This window comes from Apteryx rowi, unplaced genomic scaffold (genome assembly GCF_003343035.1).
Source record: "Apteryx rowi isolate R43461 unplaced genomic scaffold, aptRow1 scaffold_917, whole genome shotgun sequence".
In the NCBI taxonomy this organism is placed as follows: domain Eukaryota; kingdom Metazoa; phylum Chordata; class Aves; order Apterygiformes; family Apterygidae; genus Apteryx; species Apteryx rowi.
Window position 1 is genome coordinate 18,998 of NW_020451224.1, and position 17,923 is coordinate 36,920.

Consider the following 17,923-nt stretch of genomic DNA (forward strand, 5'->3'; position numbering starts at 1 on the left):
AAAGCACTCTATGGGCATTGAAAGTTGCTCTCTGTTTGCAGCAGTTTCTTTGGTCTTTTGGACACTTTTGAAGTGCTGGCCAGTGGTATACCAGTACTGCCAGCAATACAAACTACAGTATTGTTGCACGGCACTGTCACCGTGTCTCAAATACTCCAGGCCTCCTGTCTTGGCATAGCAAGTGTGTGTGCGCGTGTGTGCATTAAAACTAAAGACCATTGTACTATTTGGTGCACACTAGAAGAACACCTTTGGCAATATTTTCTCTAGTATAAGCACAGAAATGCTTGTGTACCACACAACTGATTAACTGCCACTTTTGTGGGGTGAGGATCACAATGATTTTTTTTTTTTTAAATGCACTTACATCATCCTTTTCCCCTGACAAATTATCTTAAAAGCAGCTTGTGAGGAGTCTCAAAAGAAAAGGAGCTATTTGGTTTGTTTATTTGATTAAGAATATTTTAATGCATAGATGTTATCAAAAGAATCTTAGGTTCATATGACAGGGCTCATGGCTGCCTGACAGCAGGTCACATATATTGCATTACATCGCAAAATCCATTGTGAAGATCTTTGCAACAGAACAACAAATGTGTACTTTGAATGTTTTAACTGCAAGGCCGTGTAATTGTCGATCAGCTTGGCTATGGAGTCCTGTAGAGTAGATTTGATCTTATATAACAGAGGTGCTAAGTAATACATATATCCAGGCAACACTGAGAATGACAAACACAACATGTAGTGCGGGAGAACCTGATCCTTTGTTACAACAAATGCTGCTGCAGATCTTTTGGTAGCAGTGGGGCCAGGGAAGGGAGGGGATACTTCAGTTGTGCTGCTGACCGTATGTTGTGCCATCTCAGCGGTGCTCATCTCCTGGACTTTTTTTTTTTAACCTGTCTAGAGGCAAATGTGGTTTCATGGTCATTTTAAGCTGATACAAACAAGATCTGGGACCAAAATGTCGGTTCTTTCCTCTGCTTTCCATCCCCACCTGTGCACTCCTGACCCTGCCTTTGTTCTGGCACAAATGTTCCCAATGCTAAACAGTCACTTAGATCAAGAACTGCTATGGCCGAAAACTAACCTGACAAAACAGACAAAAAAAACCCCCGCCTCCAAAAACCCTCATTAATTTTCAGCTATCTCRGTTTCCTGCTCCGGCTCAGCACGTGGCAGCATGAACGCTTAGAGCAGCACAAAGGCAGGGGCAGGAAGGCTGCAGGCAGGGGCTCTGTTTTACCAGCATTACTAATCATCCAAGTCAATGGACTCTGAAGAAACAAAGCATGTCAAGTCTGAGGTGACTTATAGGCCGTTTCTTCACTTTCCTGCTCTTCCAGCTAACACTAACCAAGAAAGCATGTGAATTTGCAACACTGACAGTAATACTGCTCTTGATTATATTTATCAATTAAGATCTTTTTTAAGCACTTCAGCATCTCTGTTAGCTGTTAAGGTGATCTACTCACCCTTCCCACACTCTCTTAGATTTTATGGAGTTTCAGAAATACATCTTTCCTGGTGTCATGAAAGATGACCCCTCCTTGATGGATACAGAGCAATAAAGTCCTCCTTCCTCTTCTGTCCTTCCCCAAGCTGCAATGGCTGACATCTCTTCTCTATTAAAAAAGTTATCCCCTAATCTTCTGCAATTGGGATTTAGGATATCATAATTCAAGAGATTATGTCATTCTGTTCTGCTTCTGCTCCCTCAAACATTCTTGATTAATATTTTTATTGTTTTAATTCATTTGCTTATCTGTTCCTGACTCCCTAGTTTCTCTTACACCCTCCTAAAGAACCAGTCACTAAACTGTACAATCGTTATCTCAAAACCCTGTAATTTGTAATCTATTAAATTTCTAAGAGGTATACTCATATACATCACAGAATACAACATGTTGGATCTAAAAAGAATGACACTATCATTTCCACCATTATACCTACCAGCATGTTGGTGTAACAAAATATGTATCTGCTGACTGGGTGAAAGCCAGTGTTATATAATACATAAACATATGCTTCTTTAAGTTAGGTAAACATCTTGCTAGATAAAAAAGTCTGATTTCATACCAGCTGGTTGCACTGGTATCTCATCTCACCTGCAGATGGGAACAGGAAGCATCTTGGCCGGATTTCAGGCAGATGGTGACTTTCCTTTTGCAAAAACATATGTACACTGGTGTGCCATTTTCAGCTGCTGTTTCTGGCCTCATTATAACACTTAATTCAGCAGGAAGAGCAACTTCTGTTCTGTACTGAAGTGGTAGGATATACTGATACTCTGACAGGCTTTTAAAAAGAGAAGATTGAGAAAACATTGGGGAAGACATTGTCATTCTGACTAGTGGGCTGAAACAGTTAGCATTTATTAAATTTGTTAAAGGAAATGCATTAAAGGAAAAGCCACAACCTGGTTATGTTAAACAAAGCAAAAGCAGCAAAATAACAGATACGGGAAAATGCTCCATTAGAAAGTGAGTCTGCTGAATTAATCAGAATATTACATGTGAGCACACATTTGACAACACAATTTGGGGTGAAATTTTCTCATTCTTCCTAGAATTATGAGGTACAACAGAGAATTAATAATAGAATGAAAGTAGAATATAAAAAGAGAAATTAAGAAAAGAAAGAGCTCTTTTATTGAGACCAGAAATTATGCAGCACTGAGGAAAATGTTTAAGCTAAATGGCTATAATGGCAATAGGAGAAGGTCCTGAAAAGAAAAGTGGGAAGAGTAGATGGGCCTGAGAACAGGCATTTGGTAACTCTGAGGTGTCAAATGCAAACAGCGAGAGAGAGAGAGAGAGAGAGAGAGAGAGATCTCCAAGTTGGAGTGGACAAGCCCTGAAAGATGGCACAAATTACCCTTTGGAGGGACATCTTTGCCTCTGTTGAGTGAAGGGACACTGAGGTACCAGAGGGGTAAGTTAGCTTACTAAGGCGCCTGCAGATGTGTGAGGTACACAAGCCCCTTACATACCAAAAGCAAGACTCAAATGTTTGCTCTCCACTGTTCTGGTTATTTACATTTTATGCACATTCTTTCCTCATATGAAAGCTTTAAAGATAAATAATAACACCAGAATCAAAGATATATCAGACTCTGAAACTTCTGACCTCTTATTCCTTCTGTTTGCACTAAAATCATCAAATCTACTCAATGTACAGATGTGCAGTCATGTACCAGCCCTTTCTAGCCACTTCCAAAATTAAAAACAATGTCTATCAGTACTTGCTCAAAGAGCTGTTTGAGGTTTCATATTGTTCACCCTTTTCCCCCATAATGATGGTACAGGAATCCCATCCTGCATTCTTTGAACAGGGTATTCAATGTATGTGCAATTCATGATGAACGTTGCATGCACGTTTGAGTGTCTGATCAATCTTTGTTTGATTATATTACTAAACTGCTTTCTAAAATGCAGGAAGCCTACAAAAAGACAACACTGTGTGCTGGTACTTCACAGGCTGGCCAACTGGGCTGGGAAGTGTGAGAAAGCAGCTGCTGCCTGACACAGCAGCGAGCGCGGGGAAGGTGTGCCTGTGGGCGTCAGCGAGGCCAGAAGGACGCAGAGTGATGAAACGCAGAAATGCAGGGCAAGGTGATAGCTGATTACGTGTAAACCTAACAGAGAGCTTTATATCAGGGGTGGAAATGTCACAGAAGGAAGCGCAGGGAGTGTCTTGGTTTCTCTGTTCCACATATGCAGTATATACTAACAGTAGAAGATATTTCAAAATAGTTGAATGTTCAGCAGCCTGACCTTAACGGAGATAAGAAGGTCCCTTAAAACAAAGGTATCTGGAAAGCCTTTTATTCTTGGGATAAGGAATTATGAAAAAGGAAATTCCGTTTTATAAATCCCATGATGATGGTGGTAGGGTCAGATGTAATCAAAATAAGAGTGTGGCTGAGAAGAGGACCTGCTTCATACAGCTACATCCACCTGAGCACTATATTGCCACTTCTTTCAGATTTCATTCACCTCAAACTGCATTATGGAAAACAATCTAGTGACAGCTAAACACACGACCAGTATATGCTATGATCAGGGTCAGCTTGTGTTTGGAGAAATATGAAAAATGCTGAAAAATAACCAGATTTTCTAAACATTAATATCAGGAGAATCATACACTGATCACCTCCTGTATTTACATTAGTACAGTGCAGTTGTTTGTGGGAAAAAAAAGCAGTTAATAGAGTCAGTGATTTTAAATGGGCCCATCAGATTGCCTAGTCATACCTTTTCTAAAATGCAGACTAAAATCTTGCCAAAAAATTTCTATATCATGCCTAACTCTCACTAGTTTGTGAGATTATGCACTCTCCTCATGACAGGCACTCCACTCTTACGGAAAGCTTAGTCACACTTGCTGCTGAGTATCCTGCCAACCCAACATGAAAATCTGTATTGTATCCAAAAGGATTTCTTCAGACTAGTTTTTTCCTGAATATGTTTGTTTAACAACTGAAACATCTATGATACAGTTTTAAAACGTGGTTCTTACTATCCACAGCAAAATGGGAGAGCATTATGCAGCCTGAATGCTTGACTCCTAGCTGGAATGCAAACAGGACAGTGGAACAGGCTACGTTTGCTTTGTGCTTCCCTTTACCACTACATCTTCCTCACTATCCTCTGGATTTATGTGCTCATTTGGATCATAAAAAGAAAAATCCTTCGGCAAAGCCATCTACAGAAAGTCTTCTAAAAAAAAAAAGGCACGTGATATTTGTTTATTAAAAGAACATGTGCTCTTTGGCATACTGCAAATTGCAATCAAATCTAGCGTGCCTATGTTGTGCTTCCTTGCTTCGGCAGCCCGGGGGGGACAGGTGCTCCTCCTGTTTCCACAATGTGCAGAGCATGCTGCCTGCAACCAACAGTTACAGAAACAACCGAAGACAAGAAGCAAGGGAATTCGGGATAGTTTTCACAAACAATACAGTTGATTGTTATCACAAACACATTAAAAGACACAGTTGCCCTTGTCTAATGGAAGTGTTTTTACATCAGGTAGGTATGTTAGGGATAAATTAGGCTTTACATTGACCTTGATGAACACAAACTTTTCATAAGAAGTGTTGAGCCATAGCTAGATTCTGAATTCATGTTTTAAATTTCCTCTGATTTTCTTATGTATGAGAGAAGATCAACCCAGATTATAAATTCAAAATACTTGCTTTCAGTAATGGAATATTCTCTTTCATCTTCCAGATACTATTTTATTCTTATACTTTTGTCCTTACCTTTAACATTCAGCATTTTAATAAAGATATCAAATGCTATTTGTTCCCCTCTTTCTTGCATGCTGTACCTTATCAGTTTCAAACTAATATCTAAGCTGTTTTGTTTGCTTAATTTACTTTTTGCTTCAGATTTGAGCACCAATTGGGACCATTTACAGTTTTGTGAAAACTTCTTGCTCAGTTTCAGCAGAAGTTGCACAGATGTGCAGACTTAGGACAGAACTTTGCCACTAGCTTAAGATTATGGGTCAATGGAAAGATGCTTCATGATTTTAATAAGCCTTTGAACTAGACCTTACAGAATGTGAAATTAAGGCTAGGATGTCATTGCATGACTGCTGGTGGAGGGTTTCTGAAGACACTGGATGTTTTGTCACTAAAAAGCACAACCATATGAAGACATAGTCAGAAATACACTTTTGTCGAAATCAAACACCTCCACTGAGGAACTATTGAAACATTTACATTCAGTGATTCATTAAATATAGTAAAAGAAGAGGTAGTCAATTAGAGTTTAGTTTATATGACTCAGAATCCGGGTTCCAACTACCTACATAAACTGATATCTGAGCAGTCTCTTTTTTTTAAAGCTGTTTAAAAAGAAGCCTTATAAAGAATTCACACTGTTATCCATGCTCAGAGGAAATCTTTCAGAATGACTCTGTTCAATAAAAATCTCACTATTTTGCTCTATTTACAAAGCTGCAACCTTCTAAGTGAGAATTAGTAAAACTGCAAAAAAACATGTTTTATTTATTATGTAAGAATCTAAAAATTTCAGAGTTACTGAAAATGATGCCATACAGTTGATATTTTCAATATCAAATGATGGCATTGAATATTTACTTTAGATGAAAGGTTGATCCTCATTATAGAGACTCTACTTCTTTTTTTTACCATTTCTAATCATTACTTCAGGAGAACGACACAGCCTGTTCTTCGTTATACAGCAAAACAGACTGAAGATGGAAAGATTTCCCATGAAATGTTGAGACTGTCTGTAGAAATCAACCCTTATGAGAAAATAATGTTCATGCAGCACAGTCAAGAGGCAATTTTTAATTGTCTCTGTTTTACCCTAAATACCCATGATCTAATTACTTACTTTTTTGGAAAGGCTTCAGACTATGAGGAATATGAATTATTTGACTCATGAAAATAACTTTATGCTACGTCTTGGGATGTGTGAAGTCAGACCATTCAAAGAAACCCAAGAAACAATTACTTTTCATAAATTGTTTTAATCTATGAAAATATAATTCTTTTATAAATACAATATTTTTATAGAGAGAGATTAAAAACCCAGAAGAGTTTTTGACTTAGAAGACATGAAGCTAAGTAAATAATAAAGTCAGTTTTGCTCCCTATACTTTGGCTTTTGTGCATAATCTCATCCTTGTGTTCAGAAAAAACTGTCCATGAATCAGCCATTACACTCCCAAGTTTATGGAATATTTTTTCTTGTTGAGCAATGTGATAATCTTTGCAAAGTAGGAACAAATGGTGCAGATTCATCTGTTTAATAAAGACTGGAAGTCTGAAGAGTATCTGAGAATGCTATAAATGCCAGTGCATTTTAGAAATATATTTTTGGGTGCAAGCTGGGGCATTCTTGCCATGTCTTTTGCTGTGCAGTACTGGCAGTACGATGGCAACGTGATGTGGTCCTAGGTTAATGCTATACTTGGGATTTTTTTGGTTTGTTTTTCGCATTCCCTTGCTTCCTTCCTCAGTGAAGCTATTTCCGATTTAAACAGTGTTTGGAAGGTATAAACTAGCCAGAGCATATTCTGGGCTGGTTATCAGCAGGCCTCACAACTGGAACGAGTGTCTAGATTTCCTTATCCACCTCCCCAGCAGTTACTGTCATCAAAGCAAGTGATTTTAGGACAGAGATGAATAGCTGCTCTTAGAATAGATTTCTACAGCAAGGTCAATGGTGTTCAAAACAATCCGACCAAGAGCAGGAAATTCCCTCCAAGATTGCTAAATCTTGTTTACAAGAGATGTCTTTCTGCAGGATATACGCTACCCCAACACTGTGTTAAGAAGGTCATGTGACATAGCACATTTTCATGGGTAGTCTCAGAAAACAGCTAGGATCAAGTCCTGGCAAAGCTCCCACTTACTTAAGTGGGGTAGAGTTTCACACAAAGTGTTTCATTAGAGAAAGGGTGGAAACTTTCTGTGTTTAAAATCAGTATTGTCAGGTGATATCTAGGTTGGCACATGAGTAGAAGGCAGCATATAGAGCTTTCCTTGCTGGGAGCCCTGAATGGGTTGTAGCAAAATCACATTGGACTGACAGATATAAAATAATTTCTGAACTAAACTATCTTGGAATAATACTCCCCAGAGAGGCCTGGGACACTTGATCATCCACATCCCACTAGCAAATAGGCGATTAGGAATGCTAACACAATGGCCAATCACTCATCCTAGCGTGCAAAAAAAATCTTTTTTTTCAGTTTTGAATAACAAGATATGGGAGAAACAATCTTGGTGAATACTTCTGAGAAAAACTTTCAAGAAACAGTTATCTTTCAGAAAATCATCATTTTATCATGTGTATTTTACAAAGGAAAACAAAGGTGCAAATTGACAAATGAACTGTCAGTTATCCACTCTGTCCTAGATACTGGCAACAATTTTCACCAACCGAGAAAAGTAATTGTGGTTAAAGAGACAGTGAATGAAACCATGTTTACATACATTCTGTATGTACAATCACACCTCAGCTCTCAAAAGGCCAATCAATAGTTCTGATTCCCACAGCTCAGATAAATCCCCTGATCTTTTAAGTCTCTGCAGTTTCTCAAAAGCTGTTGAAATGACTAGCTGAAAGTATTGATACACATGCACACCATATAACTATCTACATACCTTGTAACAAATCATGGGTGCTTATCACAATTTTCTAGCTACTTAGACTTTAAAAGGTCTGGTTATTCACATTCATTTAATGCAAGTATTAAGTCTCTGGACATCAGTGTGACAGAGTGGAGAGTTAAGTGCCTTAATATCTGAAAGTGTATTAAATGAAACAATTAAATCCTTTTACTTAACCATCACAAATCCTCACTACTTGGTTTATGTACAGAGCAAAACCTGTAAGAATTGATCTTAAGGAACACCCTGGGGTTCACCAGATCAAGGGAAGAGTGCAAGTAGCACTGACAAACTGACACTTTCTCATGATCCCTTCCCCAAAACATTCCTAAGTGTATGACTTGGGATCCCCCTCAGATTCTTTGCTTGCTTTTCAATTCTCATAAAATCATAAGAAAAAAGTCCCAAAGATAGGGGTTACCAAGCTGCAGCCTACCTACGTATCTGTACTAGAATGCAAGCTACTTCATAGTGATACTCAGATGCTACCCCAGAAAGCTGAATACTTCTTTTTGCACATGTGGCTCAGCACTGTGGATCTAGGAACTTCTCCTCTAACAAAGTCAGTTCAATGGCACTGGAATTGGCATTTGGGAAGCCTTACTCTAATAAGAGCAAGGAGCCCTCTTTTTATTTGGAATAACAAGACACACAAGGTAATATTTACTAGGTTACAGACTGCATCTAACAGAGGTGTCATAAATTGTAAAAGGTCAGCCTGGCTTCATTTACTCTTTCTCATTTATTATTATGTTGCTATCCAACACAAACTGCTAATCTGTCATGGAGATTAGTAGTCTAAATTGGGTGACAACCACTGACACTGAAAGCCTCACAACAGTAATGTCTTGCTATTCACTAGTCTGTTCTAAGGACATAATAACCGTTAGCACCATCCTTTAAGTTTAAAGGACAATAATCAGTTTTGAAAAGAAAGTAGATTACAGAAATATTACATATTTAAAGTAATACTCATGATATCAATGAAAAGAAACTACTTATTTTACTGGATGACACAGGCTGGTAAGCATGTACTTTTAACATACAAATGGCCAGTTTACTTCATCTCATGCCTTTAGGTTCTGCTTGATTCTGCCAACACTATACATGCAAATTTCATTGCACTGTTTGTGAGCAGCCTTTTACATGCAGAGTATGCTCAAATGTATTTTTAGGATAGGCTTTATGCTTTTAAGACGCTACCCTAAATTCTTCACTCAAATTCACACAGCCCAGCCCCTTTTGGACTCATTAAGAGACATCAAATGAAGTACAGTTAGAACCAGAACTTGCAAAATTTAGGCTGGCTTGCTTGTACCTTCAATACTCAGTTTATATTGTGAAGAACAGGTTTTTAGGAGACACAATTTTCCATTAGGAAGGTCTTTAACTGTCATTTCTATCTTTGGAAGGAAAATTCAACTTGACATATACACTTTGTTATCCAAACTTAGTATTAGGCTAACTGTTGTACAGTTTTCTTTTTTAAAAAAATAACAAGTGAAAATGTGAATAAATTAAAGCTAAATAAGTAAATGAACATTCTTCATATGCCCATTTTTCTTGAACATTTTTATAAGTGTTTATGCTACTTCTAGACTGCTCACAGTTAGTACTTTGGGCATATAGTACGTAACATTTGCTGCTGGTATAAAGCACTGGCTAACTTGCATTGTGTACTCTGTAACTGAACTGGATGACCTAACCTTCATAAACAAGAATGAATGAAGATATCACTCAAACAAGGATAGGATGGAGAGCACTTTGGGGAGTGATATGAACAAGAGGAAACAAGAAGACCTATTTAAAGTCACTGCTTATCCTCTCTAACTGAAGAAATACATTAGGTTGCAAATAGAAACACTAGATTTAAAATTAACTGTTTTCCTTCCTGCGTGGAGAAAGGTTTCTTGACATGTTTAATGACAGATTTATTTTTCTCAAATTATTCAGACGTCTCCTGTATTCTCCCAAGCAAACGTGCATCTTTTTTGTGAATACTGGAATCCATCAGAAATGAGTGAAATATACTGAAAAGCCTCATCATAAGATCTTGGAGTGGAGTTGACTCCAGAATTTACAGTATTTCATTTGCCTGTAAGTATTTTTTCACCGATCTGCCAAAGTAGGAGGAAGGAATTGACTGGACTCAAGTGGACTGTGGGTCATGTCAACATCAGACAGTCAGCGCTATCATTAATCACATATGTGCAGTACTGTGTAAAAATATGTGGCATTTTTCATTTTATTTGATTAACTTCCCCAGCTCTGCAGGCCAGATGGGGCTGGGGAGAGGAATTAGAGGACTGCTGTTATTAAGCATCTCAGACAACATTTCACTAAGTGCTTTACTGGATTAGCCAATCTCCCATTTTCTGCCACTGTTCATCACAATTACTGTTCATCACAAACTGAGGCAGTCTTATGGTTTTGAAGGGCAGTCACTTGGCTGGTGAGCCATATGTATATGGCCACTTTCAGTACTAAGAGATTTACCTATAAAGTAGTTACTAGTACATTTTCTAATTACCAGTCTGCTACCGTGTGACAGTCTGTGCTCATGGAATATGGACAATTTGTCCTGAGGCAAAAACTCTTCCTGTCCATTAAGCATCTGTCGGCTATTATTCTTTTTTATTGATACTCATGATAATGCTGTATCTATTTAGTTTGTATGAAAAAGCCAGTTATATGAGACTCTTAATTTCTTAGCTTTTTAAAACTCCCTTTTCTATGTATCTGCATGCACATGCACAGGTGTCTTATTACAAATAGTATGTTCCTACATGAATACTCATAGTCAAACGAGTAAAGTCAAATTTGCTATATTTAGAGGAAAAAATGTACTGCAAAATCTTTTGTAGAAAAATATACAGTTGGTTTTGGTAGGCAGTGTTTTAATTTGGTAGGGTAGAGTTTTTCCTATTTTCTAAAAACTAGAAGAAAGCATTACTGAAAGATGATTTTTATAAAACATTATGTTTTGAAAACATTTCACTATCTAAACTGGTTCCCTTGGATTCCAAACAAAGGAAATCAATGAGATTTTTGCAGAGTAACACTTAGCTTAGCTTTCCAAATTGTCCCAGCTAAAGATGATCTTATGAAATGATGATTTTAGTTAGGTTTTCTTAAACTACATGAAGATTATTCCATTCTTTATGACTTATCTTTTTCAAAAGTGAAAGCACATCTACTGTCAAAATAGCAGGCCCAGTCCTTGGCTTGTTTGCAGCTGGATATATCTGCTATTCCATTCCCCTTCCCCTGCTCAACTTTTGGTATTATTCTGAATGAAAGTTGAATGCTGGCAAAGTGCCATCTAATCTTTTGATTTACGTCTAGTATAGGCAGACAAGAAGCATCTCATCTCAGCATCCCCGTTAAACTAAGACAGAGCTTATATCACTCAGATAACTTCATGTTACAAAGCTTAAATATGCTTAGAAAAAGATGGGTTGAACACTGAAGTCGGCAGGTATTAGAAAAACAATAACAGCAAAAAGCTCTGTTGTTGTCAACCGGCAAGCTAAATCACACGTTCAATTTAAAGAAAACAGATGTACAGACACTACTAAAGGAAACAGGGCACCTTTGATCTCCTTGGCTTCTGCTGCTCACTCACAAAGCACAGTTGCTTCCATTAATGAGGCTTTTCTAGTTTATTGGGTTCACCAATTTCATGTACCCAGACCAGGAGGGAAATTGCACCACTCTCTAAGAAATCACTTTGAAATCTTGTAAATATTGAGCCATAAAGCACTCATGTCACTTATTGCCAATAAATAGGATATATTTGTAAATACTTTGTATAACTGCTTGATGATATTTAAAGAATGTGAATGGTGAGAAGGAATCGAGGTAATGCATTTTTAGATGAGCTAGTATTTGCTTACCTTTAAATGAGGGACTAAGATGGTAGAAGAAAAAAGTCATTCTTTAAAATGATTCAGAATTCTTCAGAACCACTTTGCAGAAAATTAAAGGAAAGTCCACCACAGAGAATGCCGTTTCTGGTATCCTTAGAATCATTCATACAAATCAGACCAAATAGCTTAATAAACTAATGGTGTCTTATTTGCACAAATCAAGGGGGTTCTATTCACTCCTATTATACCTATGAGATCAGTATTTTATACTGCATGCATTTAGTTCACCAGTCTATGTGATTTAACAAGAATTTAACAATTCACCACAGATAAGAGTCTCATGTTCATGACAGTTCTGATAGATGTATAAAAATGCATTTTGAAGAGTTAGTTCCTAAATCCTGCTAATCTTAAAATTTTAAAGATGCTTGCATAGCTTTAAAGGTTATTCTCTCATGAGGGCTATTTACTGCAGCAGCTGTTAAGAATCTGTGAACAGGCATACCATAGACAGGTAAAATAAGATTAATTTACACTGCTGTTTGTCTAGTTTACTAGCTGTTGCTGAAATACTGGATTATTTAGATTCTCAGTTTTATTGTTATTTCACAAGGCTTTACTGAAAGTAAAAAGTTAAATAGGGAGCTCCTTTCATTCTCCTCTAATGAATGTCATGCTATATCACTTTTGTTGAAGTGCCTTGCATTCCTGAGTATGCCATTTTGAGCTTCTCTCTTTAATTTGCCTTTACACCCTTTATTTACAAAGCTGTCTGTTGGCTACAAAAGTCTCAGTGCAGTTTATTCCTTTCTTTTTTACCTTTAGCGACATTTCAATTTGCTATAATTTATTTAACACTACTGTAATATTTAAAGCATGCCTCCAGTTCACATTAAGCTACAAATGACAAAGGGACTACATAACTCAAAAAGGCTCAAAAGATCTTACTTCTCCTGGAAGTTTATTGTGTTGCCACATAACAGAATTACACTTTGATCATAAAAATTTTGAACCCTGCTCTGTTTTCTTACACAAGACTGCTTTCCACAGTTTATTTTGCATGTGTGCTCACACCCAGTGGAGTGTGTGTGCATTGACTTGCATTTAAGAAATCCAGTGGCAAACCCTCCTGCTCATGCTGACTTCTTGGGTACAGACAAAACCCCTACCTTTCCGCCCTCCTGTTTGAAGGTGAAAGGACCAGAGTATCATTTGCCTGGCACCACATGAGAGGAGTAATGAAGGCTGAAGCGTGATTGCTGCCAGCTGAGTGGATTTGTGACTGCTTGTGGAGGGTTAGCAGTTACACTTGCTTCTTGAAATGACTGCTCTGGTGACACACGGAGCTCTCGGCCTGGCACGCTGCTGTTAGCAGCACCCCTCCAGCCACTGCCACCACTACTCATCCTCACCTTGGGCAAAGAAAAGCATGGTTTCTATAGCTGCACAGAGTTTTATTGTTACTTATACTAGGGTCCCTTCACACTGAATTTAAAGGGACTTCAAAGGAGCAGGGTATTACCAAGGCACTGTTAAATGGGCTCTAAGTGTGAATGAGAATAAAGTTTGAAACCTTGCACTGAAAAAAAGAACTGTATCCTACATATATATATATATATCATACACATCACAAATTCTTCTGAATTCATTTGTGCAACTGCCATTAACTGAGAATGCAGTTGTAGATAAACTGCTCTGCCCTGATCTGCGACTGCGGCTCTTTGGAGCTGCGGTTGTGCTCATACCCTGCACACCTCACTAGGATGCTGATCGGAGCTCGGTCAGTCTTTACTGGATGACGTTACTGCCTAAGCATGTTGCAGGGAAAGCATTTAAGGGGAGGTCCTGCTGCCCTGCGTGAACAGTATGGCTTTTGCAAGTAACACTCTTTGGAAAGGACAGTTTCAGGTTAGCTGTAGAAGGTCAAAACTGCTGGATGTGCACATTTTTCTTCTTTGCCTTTCTGCGGGCAGCTGCATTTCAAAGACTTATATTTGCGCACATATGTAGAGTACTGGAATAGCAGCAGAAATACACAGCAAACTTCAAACATGAAAAGCTTTCCTACGTAGATTCCAAGAAAGAGACAAGTAAAATTGGACTTTTTCTAGTGTTGTTATCATTTTGCTAAGGAATATTTGGAGCAACTCCATTAAAGTTAATATTGTCTCTTGCCGAAAAATTCAGTTTAGTCAATATGGTTTATAGCAAGCTCCAGACTGAGTGTGTGAAAAAAGGAAAAAATATTTGGAGCAGGACTTCTCTGCAATATCTAATAGGATATATTAGAATGCTTGGTGTTCCAACTCTCAGTTCAACTGTGAGTTATTATTACGGCTAATATTCTCTTGGTTAAAGAAAATTCACATTTGATTGAAATTGGTGTTTTGCTTATGAAAAGGTTATTCTAAGCCTATTTCCTACTTCTATTAGAATCCTTATTCACTAATTCCAGGCAGTAATTATCCTATCTCCATGTTCTAGCACCTCAGTGGTTTCTTTGTAGTCCATCTTAATTAGGTACTTTTATATAAAATATTAGGCCTTTTGATGCAACAAATTCATCCAATAAATTAATGACATTGAAAACAGAGAAAAAAAGTAGAATTCTTTTCTGGTCAAAAGTCCATTGCAGTATACTGCATTATTTGTGCTGGTCGGAAACAGTGGTTTCAGAATGACAGAATAGAATTTCTCTGAGATGGCTGTTTTTTTAAGAAATTGTAAATGTTTCATTAGAATTTTTCTGAAAAGTTTCAGATGAATTACGGAGTATGTCTGAGCCAGGCAGATGAAAGCCAGTCTCAGTGCAGCAATTTTATTTCCATTTCTTCTTTTTCATAGAGAGTTATCAGACTTCTCAATTTATTCTGGCTTTCTTTACATAGCAGCAGTGGGTGCCTCTCTGCTGAAGCACCATCTTTTTTGCATACCTCATGAGGAGTCAATGGGCTTTTTATGCACAATAAGAGATTGCTGATGGAAATTAAGAGCTTAAATTTTGCAAATACAGTTCTGTTGGATTTTCTCTAAGAATTTTTTGCTATGTCCATTATCTCATAAGAGTTGACATTTTTAACTGTAATGTGTTTAAAATGCAGTCCCATACAAAATAGTCATTTTTTCTAACATTTTTATTTAGCTAAATTGTTTAAATACTGTTTTTTTGAGGTAGCTTTTCCTCCTAGTCTAATTCTGACCTCTTGCTTGCAACACACGGCACAGTATAAAAGATTTTTCCCCACTCAGTAAAAAAAAAAAATAAAAAAAAAATCATTTTTCTTACTGCTATGAGCCCTCTCCCCTCAAATAAAACTTCATGTACAGCTCTGTTACTGTATGTTACTGTACAGTACTAGTTAGGGGGTGCTCAGCACCTGTTGCAGGCACTGCACAAACACATGGTTGTTGCCAATCCTTGTCTTGAAAAATTTTGTAGTCTGATATTGTGAACTGGCCCCTGGCAGAAAACTGAACTGATGGGAATGAAACAGTATGATGGACAGAGGGAGCACTGGAGTGAATGATCTTAAATACAGGGGGCAGAGAAGAGTTAAATCCCTGTGGAGATTTCCCCAAGTGGTGGATACTGAAACCTCATGTTTGAAATTACATCTTGCTCTGGTAGCTCCAAAGAAATGGAACCAGATGTGCTCATCATTACCCATCAGGTCACCGGCAAGCTAATTTTGCCAAATAGCCCAAACATACACAAAGCTGTAATGACCTTTAATTCCTAACAGCTTCAGTAGATCTTATTAAAAGCAGTGGTGGGTACAGGAATCAGAAACTACTGGTTTCAACTTTCAAATGGGCTGTCTGAGGACCCTTACCCTAGTGACATTACAATACAAGATGTCTTAGTATTATTTATAATAATCCTTTTGCTCATAATTAAGATATGGAAGAAGAACACGGGCTTTTAAAAGGAGAAGTAAAACAAGTTTCTTGGTAGTCTTTTTTACTTTTCACAGTTTGAGGAAAAAACGAAGAGAGGAAATTGTTGTAATTTCTGTTCTTAAAAACATAGATCTGACAGGATGATAGTGGGAACAATATAAGAATTTAGATAATGGGATAATAGGAAAGGAATTAGATTTTATAGTCACCCATAAACTCTATAATGGCAGTTCAATGCAAGGGTAGAAGTTACAAGCTTTCTATGTAGGCTTGCTAAACCATGTCTAGTTCTCAGGGTAACCACAAGGACTGAGAAATGTTGGCTATCTTTACACTGATCTTTAAAATCTGATCGAAATACCTATCTTCGTATTGTTCATATTTTTCTGTTGGACTAAATTCTTTCCTTAGCAAATGTATTTTTGCTTTCACATCAGCAAAATTCCTTGTTCCTAGTAAGATATAGGCTATATAAATTCTTCGCAATCAATAAGTATTTCCATTTGAGACCACCTGACTTTATTGCTTCAAGTACAATAGACTATTTTATAACAAGATACCTACAAAATTTTCCCAAGTTAGAAACACAAAATAACTTAACAATATCAAACAACAAATTGAGATGTTTCATTTCTAATCTTATCTCCCATTTTTCTTCATTTTCACTGATTATCTGTTTTTTTGAACTGTTTGAATTCTGTGTATTTGGCCAGTCAAAGAAAAAAAATCTTCAGAGAATAATAGCATAGAAATATGCTGACCAACTTCAGTAAGGTTAACATACCATGAAACATAACCATGCATATATTTTATGATGTTTCTACAGTTCTTACAGGTACAGAAGAAGGTTTCTTTCATAATCAGACAAAGAGAAAATGTTTCATATTTTACTATGCCAGATTGCAGGCTAAACCCTTAAAGCCTGTAGGTGACAACATATGACCATTTGAAATAGAATAGATTTTACCAAGTACTTTTAAAGAACAAAATCAGTTTGAAAAGTGGCCTAAAGCTCTCCTAAAAGCTGCCATAGCTAGGAAATAAGCCAAAGAGTTTGTGTTTCTACAATACTTGTGCTGATGCCAGTGATAAATATTTGCACAGTCATTTTACCTCCTGCTTGAAGTGAAGTATCTGAGTGCTTGCTTGAGAGTCTTAGTGGAGCACAGATAGCTTTATCTTCCAATGAACAAAAGACTCAAAGAAATCAAATTATAGAAGTTATTACTAGTGTGTGAAGATTTAGCAAGTGGGTATCTGAAATATAATACTCATTGTAAGATCTTCTGGCTACTTGCTTACATGTCAGAGGCATCTACATTGGAATACTTAGAGATAGATTCTTTATTATCTGAACTCTTTAAATCAGAATCATCTCTCTCTCTCTCTCTCTCTCTCTATATATATATATATATCTATATCTCAAATAGCATGCAACAGTGTAGACAAATACTTTAGTTATTGGGTGAGATTTTATGGCACATATAATGCAGAAGGTTAGACCTCCTGATCACAACAGCCTTTTTGACCTTAGAAAAGGAACCATGGCTATCAATATGACCTGAGATGTAAAAAGACCAACTCGCAATCCACCAACAAATCCCTCAGTGGACTCTGAATTGATGTCGAGATTAGATTTAGAGGTAAGACAGGATGAGCAGTAGGGAACCTTAAAAATTTCAACTACAGGGTTCTTCTTGCTTAAGAACATTTCTTATCTCATTCACTTTACCCTACTAAAGAAAAGCAAAAGCCCAATCAACGTAGCAGGAGTTGCACATATATTTGTGTATGTGTGTTCTGTATATACTAATTTATTAAAATCACACAGGAACATACTCTTCCTTTTCTTCTTCCATACAAGTGAAAGAAAAATTTTGGCTACCAGACTGAATGTCAGGATTTTATCAATAGTGTAAGTCTCATTAGGTTCTTAACTTCCTAAAACATGTGGTGTGCAGAAGATTATGGTCAGCATTTTAATATTAAATAGCTGGAACTG